Genomic DNA, 20,978 nt, shown 5'->3' with positions numbered 1-20,978 from the left:
CTTTATTTAACAGAGTTGTGTAATCTTGCTTTGATGATAGGATTTCTGTGTGTACTGGTACCATTTGTATTTTTCTTACATTGTGGGATGTTTCTGTGGGATGTTTGTGTGGAAGTGTAATGCTGTACTGCTGGAAATGCATTGGATGGACTGGGACTTCTTGTCCTTGTCCTATACCTCTTAAACTGTGTGTTATGCTTATTTTCTGCGCAGGAGTCCAGTTTAGACCACTGGCAGTGCAGCACTTCATTTTGTTCTTGGTGAACAGTACCCATGGCATACCGTTAGGGCACCCATGGGTAGGGGTACAACCCTGTACACCTAGTGTATGTTTCTGGGCACATGTGCCTTGTCCACACAGCAGGGTATAGGTTGGTGGTAGCTACATGCTGATGTGACAGTGGCTCTAGGTATCCTCCATTTTTGTAATACCCAGACCCATTCCCTGCCATAAGAATAAATTGATTCCTACACAAACGCAAGATGTCCACTGGTGGCCTCTTGGTTTCCTTTGCCATACCCCCTTGGCTCTGTTCCCTTCCCCTGAATGGTTGTTGGGTGCAAGGACCATATATGGCTATGGGGCTGCCTCCTGCCAGACTGGCTGCTTGTTGTTGTTATTTTATTTATCTATTTATTTTGCATTTGTAAGGCGCCTATATAGCAAGAAATTGTGTTTCAAAGCACCAACAGTGCGGGGGGGAGGGCATGGGACAGAGGCAATAGAATACAATAATGAACAGGATGGAGGTGGTCCTATTAGGCTTTGTGAGCATTTGGATCATGTAAGTGCAGAGCATTTGGATCATGCAAGTTATACCCTTGAGGTGAAGCCTACCTGAATGGAGTGAGTAGTCAATATACATTCTGTATTGTGAGTGTCTGGTTTTGGTTGTGTGACACAATGCCAGAGCTATCCCTGACTGAAACTGAAATAAATACAGTGCGGTGCACTGAAAGCCTGGGGAGTAGCCCCCAATCCTTATTCTGTGTTGTGAGTGTCTGGTTTCCGGTGAATAGCCTGAATGCCTGTGAGTCTGATTGGGTGCTGCCTGCATGAATTCACGTGTGTGTGATTGGCTCGCTGAGCCTGGCTCAACCTCAGTGAATGGGGAGTGTTTAATATAACAGGAGGGCTCACACTCTCCTCCTTGTCAGAAGCTGTAACAAGAAAACTGAATCTGAAGTCATCTTAAGCTTGCATCCGAGTCCAGTTGAAGGAAGAAGTCTTCGACTGCATTCCTTCACCAAATCCCAAAACTGCCGTGCTCACTCAAGGACTGAACCAGAGAGGACCTGGAGAGGCGACCTTGTAGATGTGTAGGTAGATGCTATCCTGCCAGTTCCTGCCCCCTGACTGCTGTCATATTGGAACAGTCAGAGAAAAGCAATACATGGGACCCCCTGTATTGTTCCCATACCGCATCGGGTGTATGATAGACGGTATGCACTCAGACAGCCATACAGAATGTACCCTCGCACTGAAAGTGTGGAAGGATGTCACATGGAAGAATGCTACATGGAAGGATGTCGCCTGCCAAGATGTCAGAATGCATTAGTGAATATTATGGATGGACGTTCAAGTGAAAGTCATGTAATAAAGAAGATAAATGAACCTGTGATAAAAAAAGATATGAAAATCCTTAGAAGTAACAATGTACCTGAAGCACAAAGAGTAACATGTACCTGAAGCTAAAATAATCATGGATCTAAAGAAGATGAAGCAACTTACTGACCTATAACTGTAAATACGTAGTAACGCAAGGTAGAAAGAAAACGTATAGAGGCTTGCTTTAGAGGAAAGTATAACGTGGCAAGGACGGCCATAGTAGAAAAATGGATGCTAGCTCACGTTGAACTTAACCAAGTGTTACGCTCACCTGGTCTCTGCGGGGACTTTGGGGCACGGTTGCAGCCCTCCCTGGAACTGGCTCCACTGGGTCAGGGTTCTTCCCCTGCTCCTGTGTTGTGGACTGCGCTGGTTGTTGATACTGCCCCTGCGAGAATACGAGAAGCCGTGAGAATGCTGTGATATGGCTGTGGTTTCCCTCAAACCCTTCTTCCCAGAATGTGGTGAGCATGCGCTTACCCATATAGCCTCACCTGTTTATTTATGAGGGTGAGCTCTCCGTCCTGCTTCTCAAGTGCAGGGTCGCCTTAGATAGAACTAGTTTCTTCACTGGTCCATATGCGTGGCAACCCAGAACGGCTGTGGCTGAACCACTTCAAAGGTCAGTGTTCTTCAACAATGATTATTGTCTGTATTCTTTTGCAATGTTGTTTTTTCCGTGATTATTGTTCGTATCCCTTGTAATGTCTTTCCTTCTCCCCCAATAGGTGATGAGAGGCCCAACAGAGTCGCGGTGCTGGAAGCGAGCCCCAATCAAGGCCTGAGGAGTGCACGATGTCCCAAATAGATGGTAACTTTGGTTCTAAGGACCATCGTGAGGATTGCGTTGCGCGCAACCTTGGCGTAATGTCTTTATGTTGTTTCTAACCTTATTTGTCCTTTTCTCCTGCAGGGATGGCCTGGCAAAGTCAGACGGGGAGCAGCTATCCAAAGACCCGCCGGCGGGTGATGAATTGTTGGATCCGCGAGGATGCTAGCCGAGATGAGCTCCCGAGGAAGTGTTGGAAGCCCGGAACAGGTAAGGATGTGCTCCAACCGCAGTGACTGCTAGGATCAGGTAAGATGCGCTGCAGGCAACGATTGTTGCTGGAATCAGGTAAGACGTGCTTCAGGCGATGGTATTGCTGGAATCAGGTAAGATGCTCTTCAGGCGATAGTATTGCTGGAATCAGGTAAGATGCACTTCAGGCGGCGGTATCACTGGAATCAGGTAAGAATCGCTTTAGGCGGCGGTGAGCCTTACGCGGCTGTGGGCAGATTAACGCGAAGCGCTTGCATGCGGGCGGGGCAGGCCTAAATAGCCTGGTCCCAGCCATGCCCCTTTGCTCTGCCTTGTGGCCCCACCCTGCCACTCCCAGAAGATGCTGCACGTGCAGCCCAATGTATTCCTATCGCCACGCCAACCTGGATGCACATGGGGCCCTGCAGAGCGCACTTTATCCTGAGCCTGGTGCCAAAAGCAACAGTACAGGGTCCAACTGGACCCTTTATGTGATGGAGCTTCTGGTCCTTGCTCTGTGGGTATGACACCAAGCTACCTGAGAGACAGACCGAGGCTGTAGAATCAGGAGACGCAGAAAAACAGCTGTGTGTGCAGAGCCAATGATGAGTCAAGGTTGGCCCATAGTTAAGGATGCTATTTTTAAAGGATAAGCACAGAGCACAAAGGGAGTACGTGGATAAGCTCCGAATGTGGGACATTCTTCATAGAAGGAAGAAGAAAAAAACATCTGTGAGAGACAAACTACTGGTCAATTAAAAATATACAAAGTTCATGGGAGAGAGAGTGAGCAAGTATCTAGAGGCCAAGAGGAGCGACACCACCCTTCATAATTAAATGAAATAGCAGTAAATAGAAGGCTGAAATTGACAAATCTGTGGTCTGGTTACACGTGACTCAGAAGTCGAAAACAAAGGCTACTCATTAGAGCATTAAGCTAAGATAGTGGTGTGCTCAAACGCCCTTGAATGTTCCAAGACAGCGAACAGGCAACAAGGTCAACTACAAACAGAAGACTTTGGCTGATGGCCTACCAATGAGAGATGATGGACTAACTAATTGGGAAAGCGGGGAGTAGTCTGATGGGATTGAAAGATCTAAGTTTCGTTTTGCGTACGTGCTTCTAAAGAGCGAAAAGTCCAAGGTTGGAAAAGACTGCCAAACTATCAGTGGGCTTGAGGGACAACCAAACATACAATGTTGCATAGACCCATCCACTGTTGTTTTGTCCACTATAATCAATACTATACGTATTTAGAGATAGTTCAAGGCGTGCCCTGCAGATAAGGGGTAGCCAATGATGTACTGATCCTTATATGTTCTATAAGTAGATCTGTTTCCTTGACCAATCCCTTACCTTGATAGGTTTTGTGTTTTGCTACACAGATGATGTCATAGTTGATGCATGTTGTGGTATAAGACCACTGTGTAATCCAGCTTCTGCCCGAGTGTGCATGCATCCGTCCGATGTCTGCAAGATCACCCTACTTCATTAAATTGACAATAGAGTAGTACTTTGACATAATCTTTGAGTCTGTCCAATTATTTGGTCTGAGATCATTATTATAATTCCATCTAGCACAAACAGACATATGAAGGTGCTAGAGCACAACCTCTTCCTGTGCTACAAGGGAACACTGTGCACCTGTTGCTCTTCACCTGAAGTGTCCTGGAAGCCAGTCCTGTCTGCCTGCCGTCTGGAGAAGGAATCTTCATGGGTCCAGAAGAGGAGTGCTTGAACTTCTTGAAGGCCAGAAGTTCATCTGTGTTGGCCAGGATCCGGAGAGGTGTTTTTGACCGCTGGATGCCAGGTTGCTGAGTACTGCCAGGAAGAGTGGGTACCCTGGCATAGTGCAGCTTGACACACGGAGCTGCGAAAGTTCCAAAAATTGAACACCAGCCTATTCTGCATTACTGAATATGTGTGTTCCAAGAACCCAAGTAATGCCAGCATGCTATCATCCGGAAAGCTCTATGCAGACTTTTAAACGTTGCTTCAAGGTTTTCTTTATCATCAGGAATTCTACTATTTATGGCCATGACAGGTGCCAATTAACAGAGATTTCTGAGAAAAAAGCTCTTGCTGTGCATTGAAATGAGCAGCAGGGCAGTCGTGCCCCCCAGGCACATTGCTTTCCGCCTCTCCCATCCAAAGGGTAGTCTAGAGTCAAGCAAGTAGCTCAATAGCTGAGAACAAATGTCTTAAAAGGTCTAAAAGTGTCCATGCTTAGACCTTTGAAGCTACCCATCACGACTGGTGTCAACATCAAAAGCCAGCCCTTTATTGCATAGCAGATGTCGGCCATCTTAAAGGCGTAACAGGCCTGCAGTCACATTGATACTTCCATCGTAGGGTGTTGGTGTCTTGGGTGAATTCTCTTGTAATATCAAATCAAAAATGGCTTAAAACAAACTCATCCTCCTCTCAATTTACCCCAGAAGTTCCACCATACAAACCCGTCTTAAGCCAAAGTAGCACCTGCCTTTTCAGGAATAATGCCGTCCCTACAGTCTTTTGGCTTCACGTAAACTTACAATCTCATATCGCCCAGTTGGCCAAAGTAGGGATTTATCAGCACCACATTCTTAGAAAAATAAAATGCCCTGCACTCCCCAGAATTGCTGAGAACAGGGGTCCAAAGTTTGATGCACACAAATCTTAATGGACGAAATGCTTTACTCGTCAGCCTCCCTAACTTCTCCATGGACCTACTAAAGGCATGCCATCAGATGGCTGGATCAACAGCAATTCCCCTATCAGTGCTCACCTTGCCCTCTGGAAGCCCAGCTAACGCCATCGTTTTCTGAATCATCTACATGGTACCCCTTCACTGGGGTATGTAACTTTAACAAAAACTCAACCTTGCATGTGGCATCCAAACAACAGCAAGACAGTCATGTCTCAACGTGTAAATCCCCCAAACCAAAAGAGAAAACAGCTAGTCAAGCCTTCGCCCTCTACTTTATCTTCTAGAAGACATTAACCTCTAACTCCTTTATATCCTTTTGCATATCACTGAAACCTCAACTGTTTAGTTCCTCCTTATAAACAAAATGTTCTAAAGGCTAATATTCTCAACTCCTGCATTTACACCTGCTCTTTCTCTCCTCCTCCTATCTCTTACTCACTCTACTGTTCAGTGTCCCTTACATTCTATGCTTGTTCACTGGATAATGCTGTTTGGCGATTTGGCTATGATGTTCTCAATACATATAATCTATAAATAAGTAAACATCGGAGATGAGGAAACTCCTACAGAATAGGTCAGAAATGCCCCTTGATTGAGCCATCACCTTCCATGATCATATGTCTGATGTAACTATTCTAGAGCCAGCCAGATGCCTCCTGGTCAGGTGTTAGTATTTCAAGAACAGAAACGAGATGATATAAATTCTCTGCAGTGATCTTTAACTGCTAGGTGGAACCACTTGGACAACCACTCACAAACATTGGCAGTGGGATCCACCAATATGCATGTGACGCGCAGCTCCACCTAAAGGTTAATTCCTCCATTGACACTAATCAATTAAAATAACTCAACAATGCTTGACAAACATGCTTGATTGAGCAAGAGGGTGCTCAATCAAGCATGTTTGTCAAGCATCTTTATAAAACTGCACTCTATGAAGACAGAGTTTCTCCTTGAGGACTCTACCAAACATGCCCAAAAACTCTCTCCTGTGGCTTGCATACATCGCTAAGTCCTTCAGATTTATTATAAACAGTGACTTTATCTTCAAAACTCCACATTACATAGAAACCCCAGAACACCTCATACCAGCTCTCAACTTTGCAATCCCTACCTGAGGCCTCAAGATCATTGTACAAGCCCTGGTGTCCCACCTCATCAGATGGGGCAACAGTCTCCATGCTGGAATCCTGACCTTCCCTTGGTTGAGCTGACAGTTACCTAGCACGCCCCAGACTGCCTCTTCACAGGACTGAAGAAATAAGGCCACATCACCTCAACCGTCAGCCAGCTACACTGGTTATCCCTACAAGCCTGTATCACCTTGACAATGACCTGCATTGCGTACAAGTCTGGAGGTAAGCACAGTTATGTCCTGCGTGTCTGGATTACTCACCATTGCAGTAGTCTTCCACACTCCCTGCTCTTCCTTCCCGTCTATCTTATATTTTCCTCCTACAGTGCTCCAATGGTTTCCAGCTAGTTTTGATCCATATAAATCTTACACATAGAGAGATTTCATCACTTGGGTTTTTACCCTCAAACAAATGTTTGGGCCGACGCAACCCTAGGTAGTGAGACAAAGGGACAGTACTAGAACTAATTACCACTTCCTTAGAGGGTTAACTGCAGTGACGTCACTGTTGAACAGTGAAGCAGGATGGATTTCAGCAAAACACTTGGATCCTGAGAAGCACCTGGGATGCTCGTGATGTTCAATGAGCACGAGTCCTCCTTGACTGATTGCCCATATCTATAGGGCTCACTGAGAAGGAAACAACCAATCTACACGCTTGCAGGTGTCCCATCAGTATTTTGAATTGATGTACACTGCTGCTTCACTTGTTTCATTGCTAGTTTTGACAAATGTGCCGTGGTGTGTTGCCAAGCATGGTTCAGATGATCTAGCTGAGTGATGTATCCCTAACTATGCAGCTGGGCCCTTTACTTCCATCTCATGGGATTTCAGCAGCCCCTCTGCAAAATCCTTCCCAATGGGCATTCGTAGGCCCACCTTTCTTCACCCTATACACTGCCTGTGCTACTGGAAATACATTGGAGGGACAGGGCCTCCATGCCCTTTTCCTATAGTCCTTTTATCATGTGTGTTCTGTGTTATTTTCTGCACAGGAGTCCATGTGGGACTCCTGGCAGTGCATCTCTTCCTCTTTTTAGTTTGATGAACAGCCCCCCGTGGGATACCCTTGTGGCACCCATGGGTGAGGGTACAACCCTGTACCCCTAGTGTATGTTTTTGGGCACCTGTTTGTGGCCCACAGAGCAGGGTGTGGGCTGGTGGCAGCTCCATGCTGAATTTGACAGGTGCTCCGAGTATCCTCCATTTTGGGATACCCAGCCCCTGCCATTGGAATCAGTTGATTCCCGATAGGAGGCAAGATGGCCCCTGTGGCCTCTGTCTTTCTATTGCCTGTTACCTTGTTTTCCCAAAATCCTGGGAAGCCCTAACTCTGTCCCTTCCCCTGACTGGCTGTTGGGTGGAAGTTCCATATATGGTATTGTGGGGAAGTGCAGGACAGACTGGTTTATAGTCATAAAGTCGAATGTAATAATGTCGAAAGTCAAAATGTCTAAAAAGTAAAGTGGAAAAAAAAAATGTTGAATTTCTTTTTTTAGTTGCTTTTTGTTTGAAATGGGGGGGTTCCCCTCCCAACCACCCTCTTTTTTTTTAAAATTTTTTTTATCCCTTTTTTTTACCCCCGTAACCCAAAAAAACATATAAATAAAAAAATAATAGTTTCGACATTTTCTTTTCGACATTATGTTTTAGACATTTTTGTAATTCAGCAATATTTTTTCGACATTATGACTGCACACCGGCCAGACTGGCTGGAGCCTTCCCAGTGACTGTATGTTGTGGGCCCACCCTTGGGGTGGGACCTGGGTGAAAGGAGTGTGTGATCAATATGTATTTCATGTTATGGGTGTCTGGTTTCTGATATGTGACAAAAAGACTGAGACAGCCCTGCCCGAAACTGGTATGAATGCAGTGTGGAGTGCTGAATGGCTGGGGACTTGTCCCACTCCACATTCCTTGTTGTGAGTGTCTGGATGGAGAACAATGGCCTGAATGCACTGTGAGCCTGATTGGCTGCCTGCCTGCCTGCCTGAATGCCCTTCTGAATGATTGGTTGCCTGAATGTGACCTAGCAGAGTGAATGAGAGGCCAAACAGTATATCTGGGGACCTCTCACTGATGGAAATTGTTCAGAAGCTGAGTCGAAACTTGATGGTTGATCTCGAAGCCGAGCTGGAAGAAGAAGGTTAACTGCTGTTTCCCTTTGACACAATCTGAAAGCTGCCGTGCCATTGAGGATTGATACAAGAGAGGACCTGGCAAGGAGACCTCTTCCCGAGCTACGAGGGAATGTCGTGCAGACCGCTGACCTTCGCTGAAGTGCCTTGGAAGCCATCCTTCGAAATATTGTCGACCGGAGACTGGGACTGCCCACAAAACTGAAGAGAAGCACCCGGACATCGAGGCCATCGAAGTCCATTGCCATCTACCAGGGTTCGTAGGATTGATGTAACCACTGGAGGCTCGTCAAAGCTGTGTTGCCCAGAAGCGGGGACAGCTTGATGCCGTGCCGACGACAACCGGAGTCGCAACTCCCCATTGCCTAAGAACACTTTGAACCAAGGACTCCCTTGCTCATCGCCGTCGTCTGTTTTGTCCCACCGGGGAAAGTCAAGGTCGCTGACGAACTGAGGAGACGCCCTTGCTAGGCCAATGTTCTTCATTGACTCTTTGCAGCAACAAACTATCGTCGTCGAGCACCGCCAGGACCGAATCTGCTGCCTCGACGCCATTGTTCACCCTTTTCTTCGAGGGATCTCGACGATCCGTCGCTCCTGCCTTAAACGGTGTGTTCACTCAAGAAGGATCCGTCGACGACCCGACATCGAATTCTACTAAACCAGATACATTGGGTTAGTAGAAAATATTTAGAGGGAAATAAGACTCTGCTGAACAATATATGGACTGGGCATGTTTATTATATTATTTACAGGTTGCCCAGGTGGGGCGACCCTCACCCAGAACTGTGCCTAGTGGTAGGGGCCCAGTATTCTGTCAATTGCTTAACCAGCTTGTCTTCCTCTTCAAGTCTATTGTTGGTTCACTTTATTAATTTATTTGTATGCCATTTTGAAACTCTCTACAGTTGGAGCATTTTAAAGGATTCAAAGAAGTAATTGTGGTACCACATAGAAACTGTATATTTTTATCATTTTAGTATTGCCTGAGCACAAAGTGTGTTATTGTATGTGTACATAATCAAGCTTTATTTATATAAAGAACTGTGTTTTCACTAACATAGTGTGTGGACATTCCTTTGTGGGTGCTTGGGGACTACACTGTACTTAAGAACCAGCCTGCATTACCTCCTGAGAGCTTAAGCCTTGATTGTTCGCCCATAGCTACCGAATAGAGAATCTTGGCTGGGGTGCTCTGTGCTTCTACTCTGCCATATAGAGGGCAGGATTACAGATAACACCCCTCCAGTCTTTACACCGCCTCCCTTAGCAAACATTTCCACACATTGGGGGTCATTACAATTTTGGTGGTATCCCACTGGTAAATCAAGCAGGATACCACCAAACTCCATTACTGTTACCAGCGCTGGATGCCGAGTGCTGGCAACAGTGGTAAATCCCCATGCTATGGCGTCCCATAGGACTCGATGGGGGATTTACCGGTATTACCAGCACTGGTAATACCGGTGACCGTAATACCGGCTGTTTTTGCCGATAAGGCAACTGACTTACCTCCAGCTTCTAGCTTCTAGCTGGAGGTAAGTCTGGTGCCCCACTTGCAAACACATAGTTAGTCGGTGCGGTAACGTGCTGGTAAACGGAATTATCAGCACATTAATACTGCACCAGCCAACTTGGAATGACCCCCAGCATCCTTACTAACTATACTTACATCTTCTTCTCTGCATCCCCCTTCAACAATCCAATCGCTAAACACTTAACGGACTGTCTACCCATCATCCGTTACTGGATGGATGTACGCTGGCTCATTCTCAACTCCTTAAAAGGAAGTGATCTTTTCCCTGACCCCAATGTACCCAAATGTACCCTCTCAAATGTCTTTTACACTGACCTCCTCGCCCTTTCACCCATGGCTCACAACCCTTGATAGAAAACTGGACTACTACACAAGCCTACTTCTTGGTCTACTCCTATGTGCTTATGTTCCCGAGACAAAGTGCTCAGCTTTGTAACACACACTTCTTTTTAACCCTTCCAGATGCTCGTCCACCTCTACCTACCATCGCAAAGTTTGCATGGCTCTCTATGAAAATCTAATTCTCCCTTTAAATTCCTGCAACTCTTCTCTAAATCCATTCCTAATCTTCCCTTCGGCATCTTGCTGACTGCATCTCACTGTTATGTTATATTTGTTATGTTATTGTGATTTATGCAGCACACCAATGCCATTTTCATGGTCTCCAGGTGCTCTGGCGTATCTGAAAAAGAAGGAGAGCTTGGGAGGCTTAGTTAGTGTGAATGAGAGGGATAGTGCAAAGGAGCTCTGTTGTGCTGTTGATAGCTTGTACCTTGGGTTTCGTGGTGTTTTTGGAGTGTGAGTGTGTTTGGGAATGGTTTGCACGTCTGTGGTTTAGTTTTCTGTAGTGTGTTGGGTTGCGTTGGGTATTGTAGAGCACGTGCAGTTTTTGGGGATTTCAAGTTACTGCTGTGGGAGATGTATGTGTGTTTTGTTTTAGTAGTTCAGGGTGAGTATGTAGGACACTGGAACGTTTTAGTAGAGTTAGTGATGAGAGTGGTCTATGCATTTCTTTGTGAGGGTTATGTTGTTGTGGCTCAGTTCATATCTGTTTGGTGGTTCGCATTAGTGCACTTTATTTAGTTGGAGCAGTCCGGATTTAGTTAATTGTATTTCAGCTGTTTTTGGTTATGGGTGTCTCTCGTGTTGTGGTTTGCATTTTCCTCTTCGGTGGAATTTTCTGTTTAGCTCAGTGAGTTAAAGAGCCATGTTTTAGTCATTTTCAGAATTCTAGGTCTGCTTCGGAGTCCTTGGGGAGAGCATTCCAAAGTTTTGCCGAGATGCATGAGAATGCTGAGCCACCAAATTTCAACTCTGAATATTGCGTTGGTTCAAGGCAAATGTCATTGCTGGACCTTAATGCTTGGTTAGGTTTGTAGGTGGAGATTTATTCATATATGAATTCCGCTCCTTAGCTGTAGATTGCTCTGTGGGTTGTGCCGAGAGTTTTGAAGAACATTCTTTTATGACTGGTAGTCAGTAAAGGGTTCTCAGTGCTGGTGTGATGTCTTCTCTCTTAGTGAGTCTGAGGAATAGTCTTGCTGATGCATTCCGTTTTCGCTGTAGATGTTGGATTAGCTAGTCCGGCTTTCCAAGATAGATGCTGTTGGCATAGTCTTTTCTTGACATGACATTCTTGACATGACATTCTTGACATGATATGACTGTACTCTTTGTCACAAATGCTCCATTCCTTGTCTTTTCACAATCTATCAGTCCCCTGCACCCTGTGTCTCCTCCCACGTTCGCTCCCTTTCCCTACTTGGTCCATTTCACTGGAATGCTCTCTCCCGGGCCATCAACGTCATCTGTTCAGTGAAACTTTTCAAAACGAGACTCAAACACCAACTGCTAGCGATAGAAGGAGCCACTCTCCTTTTCAAACAAACTGTCCACCCCAACTCCCGTACATTATGCCCTCAGTACTCCTCTTTGTAATGTGCAAATATGTAAATAAAGGAATAGGCTGTCAATGTACAAAAATATTATTGTATCCTCTAGTCCCTGACCCTGGTATATGCTCTGAATCTTACCCCTTCACAACCGGGTATATATTACCCAGTTAGAAAATGTTCTTCTATAAAGGCACCATACCCTGCAGGCATCCGCTCTCTGTTACTCTATTATTGCATACTTTGTAAGTAATTTCCCTATAGAAATTAAACTTGATTATTCAATAAATACAAGTAAATAATCTTTATTTAACAGAGTTGTGTAATCTTGCTTTGATGATAGGATTTCTGTGTGTACTGGTACCATTTGTATTTTTCTTACATTGTGGGATGTTTCTGTGGGATGTTTGTGTGGAAGTGTAATGCTGCACTGCTGGAAATGCATTGGATGGACTGGGACTTCTTGTCCTTGTCCTATACCTCTTAAACTGTGTGTTATGCTTATTTTCTGCGCAGGAGTCCAGTTTAGACCACTGGCAGTGCAGCACTTCATTTTGTTCTTGGTGAACAGTACCCATGGCATACCGTTAGGGCACCCATGGGTAGGGGTACAACCCTGTACACCTAGTGTATGTTTCTGGGCACATGTGCCTTGTCCACACAGCAGGGTATAGGCTGGTGGTAGCAACATGCTGATGTGACAGTGGCTCTAGGTATCCTCCATTTTTGGAATACCCAGACCCATGCCCTGCCATAAGAATAAATGGATTCCTACACAAACTCAAGATGTCCACTGGTGGCCTCTTGGTTTCCTTTGCCATACCCCCTTGGCTCTGTTCCCTTCCCCTGAATGGTTGTTGGGTGCAAGGACCATATATGGCTATGGGGCTGCCTCCTGCCAGACTGGCTGCTTGTTGTTGTTATTTTATTTATCTATTTATTTTGCATTTGTAAGGCGCCTATACAGCAAGAAATTGTGTTTCAAAGCACCCACAGTGCGGGGGGGGGTGGGCATGGGACAGAGGCAATAGAATACAATAATGAACAGGATGGAGGTGGTCCTACTAGGCTTTGTGAGCATTTGGATCATGTAAGTGCAGAGCATTTGGATCATGCAAGTTATACCCTTGAGGTGAAGCCTACCTGAATGGAGTGAGTAGTCAATATACATTCTGTATTGTGAGTGTCTGGTTTTGGTTGTGTGACACAATGCCAGAGCTATCCCTGACTGAAACTGAAATGAATACAGTGTGGTGCACTGAAAGCCTGGGGAGTAGCCCCCAATCCTTATTCTGTGTTGTGAGTGTCTGGTTTCCGGTGAATAGCCTGAATGCCTGTGAGTCTGATTGGGTGCTGCCTGCATGAATTCACGTGTGTGTGATTGGCTCGCTGAGCCTGGCTCAACCTCAGTGAATGGGGAGTGTTTAATATAACAGGAGGGCTCACACTCTCCTCCTTGTCAGAAGCTGTAACAAGAAAACTGAATCTGAAGTCATCTTAAGCTTGCATCCGAGTCCAGTTGAAGGAAGAAGTCTTCGACTGCATTCCTTCACCAAATCCCAAAACTGCCGTGCTCACTCAAGGACTGAACCAGAGAGGACCTGGAGAGGCGACCTTGTAGAAGTGTAGGTAAATGCTATCCTACCAGTTCCTGCCCCCTGACTGCCGTCATATTGGAACAGTCAGAGAAAAGCAATACATGGGACCCCCTGTATTGTTCCCATACCGCATCGGGTGTATGATAGACGGTATGCACTCAGACAGCCATACAGAATGTACCCTCGCACTGAAAGTGTGGAAGGATGTCACATGGAAGAATGCTACATGGAAGGATGTCGTCTGCCAAGATGTCAGAATGCATTAGTGAATATTATGGATGGACGTTCAAGTGAAAGTCATGTAATAAAGAAGATAAATGAACCTGTGATAAAAAAAGATATGAAAATCCTTAGAAGTAACAATGTACCTGAAGCACAAAGAGTAACATGTACCTGAAGCTAAAATAATCATGGATCTAAAGAAGATGAAGCAACTTATTGACCTATAACTGTAAATACGTAGCAACGCAAGGTAGAAAGAAAACGTATAGAGGCTTGCTTTAGAGGAAAGTATAACGTGGCAAGGACGGCCATAGTAGAAAAATAAATGCTAGCTCACGTTGAACTTAACCAAGTGTTACGCTCACCTGGTCTCTGCGGGGACGTTGGGGCACGGTTGCAGCCCTCCCTGGAACTGACTCCACTGGGTCAGGGTTCTTCCCCTGCTCCTGTGTTGTGGACTGCGCTGGTTGTTGATACTGCCCCTGCGAGAATACGAGAAGCCGTGAGAATGCTGTGATATGGCTGTGGTTTCCCTCAAACCCTTCTTCCCAGAATGTGGTGAGCATGCGCTTACCCATATAGCCTCACCTGTTTATTTATGAGGGTGAGCTCTCCGTCCTGCTTCTCAAGTGCAGGGTCGCCTTAGATAGAACTAGTTTCTTCACTGGTCCATATGCGTGGCAACCCAGAACGGCTGTGGCTGAACCACTTCAAAGGTCAGTGTTCTTCAACAATGATTATTGTCTGTATTCTTTTGCAATGTCGTTTTTTCCGTGATTATTGTTCGTATCCCTTGTAATGTCTTTCCTTCTCCCCCAATAGGTGATGAGAGGCCCAACAGAGTCGCGGTGCTGGAAGCGAGCCCCAATCAAGGCCTGAGGAGTGCACGATGTCCCAAATAGATGGTAACTTTGGTTCTAAGGTCCATCGTGAGGATTGCGTTGCGCGCAACTTTGGCATAATGTCTTTATGTTGTTTCTAACCTTATTTGTCCTTTTCTCCTGCAGGGATGGCCTGGCAAAGTCAGACGGGGAGCAGCTATCCGAAGACCCGCCGGCGGGTGATGAATTGTTGGATGCGCAAGGATGCTAGCCGAGATGAGCTCCCGAGGACGTGTTGGAAGCCCGGAACAGGTAAGGATGCGCTCCAACCGCAGTGAGTGCTAGGATCAGGTAAGATGCGCTGCAGGCAACGATTGTTGCTGGAATCAGGTAAGACGTGCTTCAGGCGATGGTATTGCTGGAATCAGGTAAGATGCTCTTCAGGCGATAGTATTGCTGGAATCAGGTAAGATGCACTTCAGGCGACAGTATCACTGGAATCAGGTAAGAATCGCTTCAGGCGGCGGTGAGCCTTACGCGGCTGTGGGCAGATTAACGCGAAGCGCTTGCATGCGGGCGGGGCAGGCCTAAATAGCCTGGTCCCAGCCACGCCCCTTTGCTCTGCCTTGTGGCCCCACCCTGCCACTCCCAGAAGATGCTGCACGTGCAGCCCAATGTATTCCTATCGCCACGCCAACCTGGATGCACATGGGGCCCTGCAGAGCACACTTTATCCTGAGCCTGGTGCCAACTGGACCCTTTATGTGATGGAGCTTGTGGTCCTTGCTCTGTGGGTATGACACCAAGCTACCTGAGAGACAGACCGAGGCTGTAGAATCAGGAGACACAGAAAAACAGCTGTGTGTGCAGAGCCAATGATGAGTCAAGGTTGGCCCATAGTTAAGGATGCTATTTTTAAAGGATAAGCACAGAGCACAAAGGGAGTACGTGGATAAGCTCTGAATGTGGGACATTCTTCATAGAAGGAAGAAGAAAAAAACATCTGTGAGAGACAAACTGCTGGTCAATTAAAAATATACAAAGTTCATGGGAGAGAGAGTGAGCAAGTATCTAGAGGCCAAGTGGAGCAACACCACCCTTTATAATTAAATCAAATATCAGTAAATAGAAGGCTGAAATTGACAAATATGTGGTCTGGTTACACGTGACTCAGAAGTCGAAAACAAAGGCTATTCATTAGAGCATTAAGCTAAGATAGTGGTGTGCTCAAACGCCCTTGAATGTTCCAAGACAGCGAACAGGCAACAAGGTCAACTACAAACAGAAGACTTTGGCTGATGGCCTACCAATGAGAGATGATGGACTAACTAATTGGGAAAGCGGGGAGTAGTCTGATGGGATTGAAAGATCTAAGTTTCGTTTTGCGTACGTGCTTCTAAAGAGCGAAAAGTCCAAGGTTGGAAAAGACTGCCAAACTATCAGTGGGCTTGAGGGACAACCAAACATACAATGTTGCATAGACCCATCCACTGTTGTTTTGTCCACTATAATCAATACTATACGTATTTAGAGATAGTTCAAGGCGTGCCCTGCAGATAAGGGGTAGCCAATGATGTACTGATCCTTATATGTTCTATAAGTAGATCTGTTTCCTTGACCAATCCCTTCCCTTGATAGGTTTTGTATTTTGCTACACAGATGATGTCATAGTTGATGCATGTTGTGGTATAAGACCACTGTGTAATCCAGCTTCTGCCCGAGTGTGCATGCATCCGTCCGATGTCTGCAAGATCACCCTACTTCATTAAATTGACAATAGAGTAGTACTTTGACATAATCTTTGAGTCTGTCCAATTATTTGGTCTGAGATCATTATTATAATTCCATCTAGCACAAACAGACATATGAAAGTGCTAGAGCACAACCTCTTCCTGTGCTACAAGGGAACACTGTGCACCTGTTGCTCTTCACCTGAAGTGTCCTGGAAGCCAGTCCTGTGTGCCTGCCGTCTGGAGAAGGAATCTTCATAGGTCCAGAAGAGGAGTGCTTGAACTTCTTGAAGGCCAGAAGTTCATCTGTGTTGGCCAGGATCCGGAGAGGTGTTTTTGACCGCTGGATGCCAGGTTGCTGAGTACTGCCAGGAAGAGTGGGTACCCTGGCATAGTGCAGCTTGACACACGGAGCTGCGAAAGTTCCAAAAATTCGAAGAATACTTCAAGGGCATCCCAGCCTCGACATCTGTCCACTTGTCCATTCCGGAGAAGGTACAGGGTTGCTACTTGCAATAGAGTGTACGCCGGTAGGTTTCTCACCACCAAAATCTGAAAAAATGCCATAAGTGGCTAGACTTGGTGATGGTCCACCGTGCAGTGCAGTGGTTGTGTCTCGGTCAGCAGAAGCCATCCAGAGGTCTGTGCTGTAGCTGCAGCACTGAAGAACCAAAAGGCAGTACACTGTGAAATCCCCAAACCCGACACCTACTTCTGTTACTGCACCCCTAACCACTGAAAGTTATCCTAGGCCACCAACGGTCTCATCGTCTTCAGCCACGCATTGTCAGGGTCCACAGCAAGATTCACCTTATTGGGACATCCACAGCCAGAGTAACGACCCGCCAACAGAGACTACTGCGAAGACCTAAAGTGCTGTCTTTCCGACACTGTTTGATTCCCACTTTATTCCTGCCATCGACATCTCAGCGACTCCTTCTTCCAAAGGCAGTTCATCATCGAGTCTCATCGAGTGAAGACAAGAAACTCCACCCCTTCGCCTGCCAAGTGATCCATGGTACTGTGATGAAGGAAAGCATCTTCCACCCTCAGGAATCATCCAGGGGTCCCAGACTTATCTTAGATACTGCTCACCTGTGGTTCCCCAGGTACTTTGGGGTAGTGGGTTCTGTAGAAAAAGAGGCACAGTATTATTGAACATATTTGGACTGGGCTGCAATATACAAGAAAAAGTACACCTTACCTTTTCCCTTACAGATTGCCCAGGTGGGGGGATCCACACACAGCATTGCCTGTCTACCTTAAATGTTCCTAATCTAACCTGCCTTTCTACAGTAATGTCTATGCATTATCCAATGCTTTATGATTCCTATGCTTATTAATAACTGTCTTCAGTTGGTGCATTCAAAATAAATAGAATCTGAAGTATATTGTGGTACCACATAGATGAGTATATATTTATCATTAGTAGGATAGTCTTGCCTGAGTACAAAGTGTGTTATTTATTGATGTACATATTTACTTGAACCTTATTTCACATAAAAGAATTGTGTTATCACATAACATAGTGGGCCTCATCACGAGTTGGGCGATAACGCTGGCACTAATAGCGCTAGCGCTATCTGCCCTAATGCCAAACCCACCGGTGCTATGAATTCCCCATTGGGCTCAATGGGGAAATTTCGCGCTCATACCGACGGCGGATTTCCCGCCGGCGGTATGAGCGCGAATTTTTGGTGGATTTCTCTCCCAGCTCAGAGCTGGGGAGAAATCCACCGAAGCCCTGATTTGGCAAACCCTTAAATCTGGCAGTAACAGCGCTACCGCTGGATTTAAGGGTTACAGCCAAACTCGTGATGAGGCCCAGTGTGTGGACATTCCTTTTTGTGGTCTTGAGGATTCACTGTGCTTAAGAACTCATCTGCATCACCTCTTGAAAGCGTACGCCTTGGTTGCTCGTCCATTGCTACCACAACCTTGGCGGGGGTGCTCTGTGCTTGATCCCTAACTGTGTAGGAGGCAGAAATACAGATACCCCTTCCAGTCTTTTCAGGCAGGAGGTATGTGCATATTTTCCCTATTAAAAGAGTTAGACTGGCTGCAGCACTTTGGAACATCTGGAAAACTATGCCCATGTATATACCACAATGAAGTAAGTGGTTAAGCTGCTATGAAGGAGTTTTGATTTGGGTCTTAGCCTAGTTGGTAGAAGTAGTATTACATTACTCAAAACCCTTAGATAAAAGTAATGTCGCTAGTGGATTTAGATTTATTTAGATGTGTCCTTTAAAAATACACTATAACTCCAATTTTTATGGCAATGTTCAAATGTTGATACCACCAGTGTGAGCATTATTGTGGGCTTCTTTAAATGTGTTTCTTTTGTCTATTATGTTTGATTTCTTGCTTTACCCCAGGAATGTGTAAGTATGTGTATTCTTATTTTGCAGGAGTAGTTTTTTTTTCTATGGCTGTCATGGGTATTCAAATATTGTCAACATTTGCACTGTAGTAATATGCTTTGTGTGGGTTCTACCCCAAAACACTTTCATGGGTTGTTGGTGGTTGTGGATGTTATGTTGTCCAGGAACTGATTGCTTTGTTTTGTAATTTAGGAGACACACAAGATTAGCAAAGAGTCCAAGGTTAGCTCGTAAAGTTAAGTCAATGCTGAATGTGTCTGACATTGTTTTCCCAAAAAACATTTCGATGTGCTGGGATAACACACTCATGGAAGGAGGCGAGGAGGAGTGATGTCAATCCGATAATCCGATGTGGGTTGCGGGTATGTGGGTGTGAGAGAGAGATAAAGAGAGAGAGCAAGAGCGAAAGAGAAAGAGAGAGAGAGCGAGCGAGAGAGAGAGATAGAGACGGGCGTCACTCTAAAACCTTATGACTGCCTTCTACATCCATCACTTATTCATTTATCGGTTAAGAGTGTCTTATATTACATGGACATGCCTTGCAGACCCCATCATATGCTTACACTAATTCTTTTTGTAATTGAATGTAAAGTTTGGGACGCTTCTAGTGGATTTCCCAGGCTATAAACTGTAACTCACTGAATAAAGAGAGACACCCTAATAAAACATTTAATCAACCAGCTAGAACATGTTTTCTTAAGGGATCCAGTTGCAGCACATAGATTTGTGGACATGAAACTATATATGAGAAGAAAGAAAAATGGTGTCGGTTAAGCACATTAAAATGAAACCATCAGACATCATGGGAAACCAATACTATGAAAATCATGGCATCAGAAGCCAGATCCAAGATGTAACTGGAATTAACTGGAAGTGCATCCAAGCCTCAGTAGTCCTGATTCCAAAAAGTGTTCCCCAACTGCATGTCAGATTTGCATTTCACTGCATTATCTTTAAATACCTGATCTGACCTCACCTACCTCTCTTCTGAAGAGTCATGCCCTGTTACCCCAACCACACACCCCATAAAACCGCCTTCCTGAAGACAGTTACTCCCACTTCAAGGTACATCAACAGAGAGGGCACAGCTCGCTTCAACCGAGATCCAAAACCCTGACATAACCTTTAACCAGTGCTGTCAGTTTACAGTGATTATGCAGCAAACAACATAACACTTGTGATTCCCAAATGAGGCACAATATTTTAGTGGCACATTTTTGAAAACGCCCCAAATATTCACCTTGTTTTATTTTATTTTGTCCTCTAAAAGGAAAACTGCTGATTTCTGATATCCGATACTCCCATGCCATTGTTGCGCAGCAAGCCCAACACATCATTTAAATCTAAGGACCGCCTGTGTAAGAGATCATTTGCAATAAAGTGTAAAAAATAAGGACATTAGCAAAGACATTCTAGATGTTTACTAGTTACCTATTATTATTTTATGTAAATTTCAATGCCACTAAACTTGCATATTCGTGCCACAATGTGCTCCTATACTTTCTGCCAATGTGTTAAAGCAATGCCACCACATCCTGGCATCTGTTTTGTGCAAGAGCAGACCCGATGCATATCCCATCATCAATTCCCTTGACACAATCTTATCAACACTTATTAACTGTAGGAACACACTGTAACATCAAATAATTTGACGTAGTAGCACACACCCACATATAAAATGATGTAGTTGATTGCTTGCCGGCGACACATCACTGACAATAAATTAATGTAATAATGAATAAGCCATTTCTAATTTTACGTAAAGACCTTTTTGTAAGCTATCAAGAGATTGAACTAGTTAGAAGGGAAAAAATGACATGCAAAAGCATTAAACAAGTCCAGGACACTTTTTGTAAAGAAGGGCAATTGATTTTGAAAAAGAGAATAATTACAATTTCAAAATTCAAATAAGGCGCAATGTCCTGGACTTTTTTCATGCTTTTGCATGTCATTTTTTCCCATTACTGACGGATTTATCTGTGGTTTACCGTCGGTCCAGTGATCTGCGACAATAATACTGATGATTTTTAAGAATAGAGAATTGTTGTAGTTCAACCAAATTAGCAGGAGTCGCCCAACAGACCAGCTGTAACTACAAGCCCAGCATCTTGTCTTTATCTAGTTAGAAGGGAAGCCCATTGCTTCAGCCTTCATCTGTTTTCATATGAATTGGAAATTAATGATGGTAGTCCATATGTGTT

At 45.0% G+C, this 20,978-nt stretch overlaps 1 protein-coding gene across 1 annotated transcript in view; it reads left to right on the top strand.

Moving 5' to 3' along the window:
• BSND (barttin CLCNK type accessory subunit beta) overlaps window positions 1–20,978 on the top strand; it is a 196,401-nt gene that overhangs the window by 87,672 nt on the left and 87,751 nt on the right. The window lies entirely within an intron of this gene.

The sequence above is a fragment of the Ambystoma mexicanum genome, chromosome 1q (assembly GCF_040938575.1).
Source record: "Ambystoma mexicanum isolate Mex_15411 chromosome 1q, UKY_AmexF1_1, whole genome shotgun sequence".
Taxonomy (NCBI): Eukaryota; Metazoa; Chordata; class Amphibia; order Caudata; family Ambystomatidae; genus Ambystoma; species Ambystoma mexicanum.
This window is presented reverse-complemented; position numbering and strand designations above follow the sequence as displayed.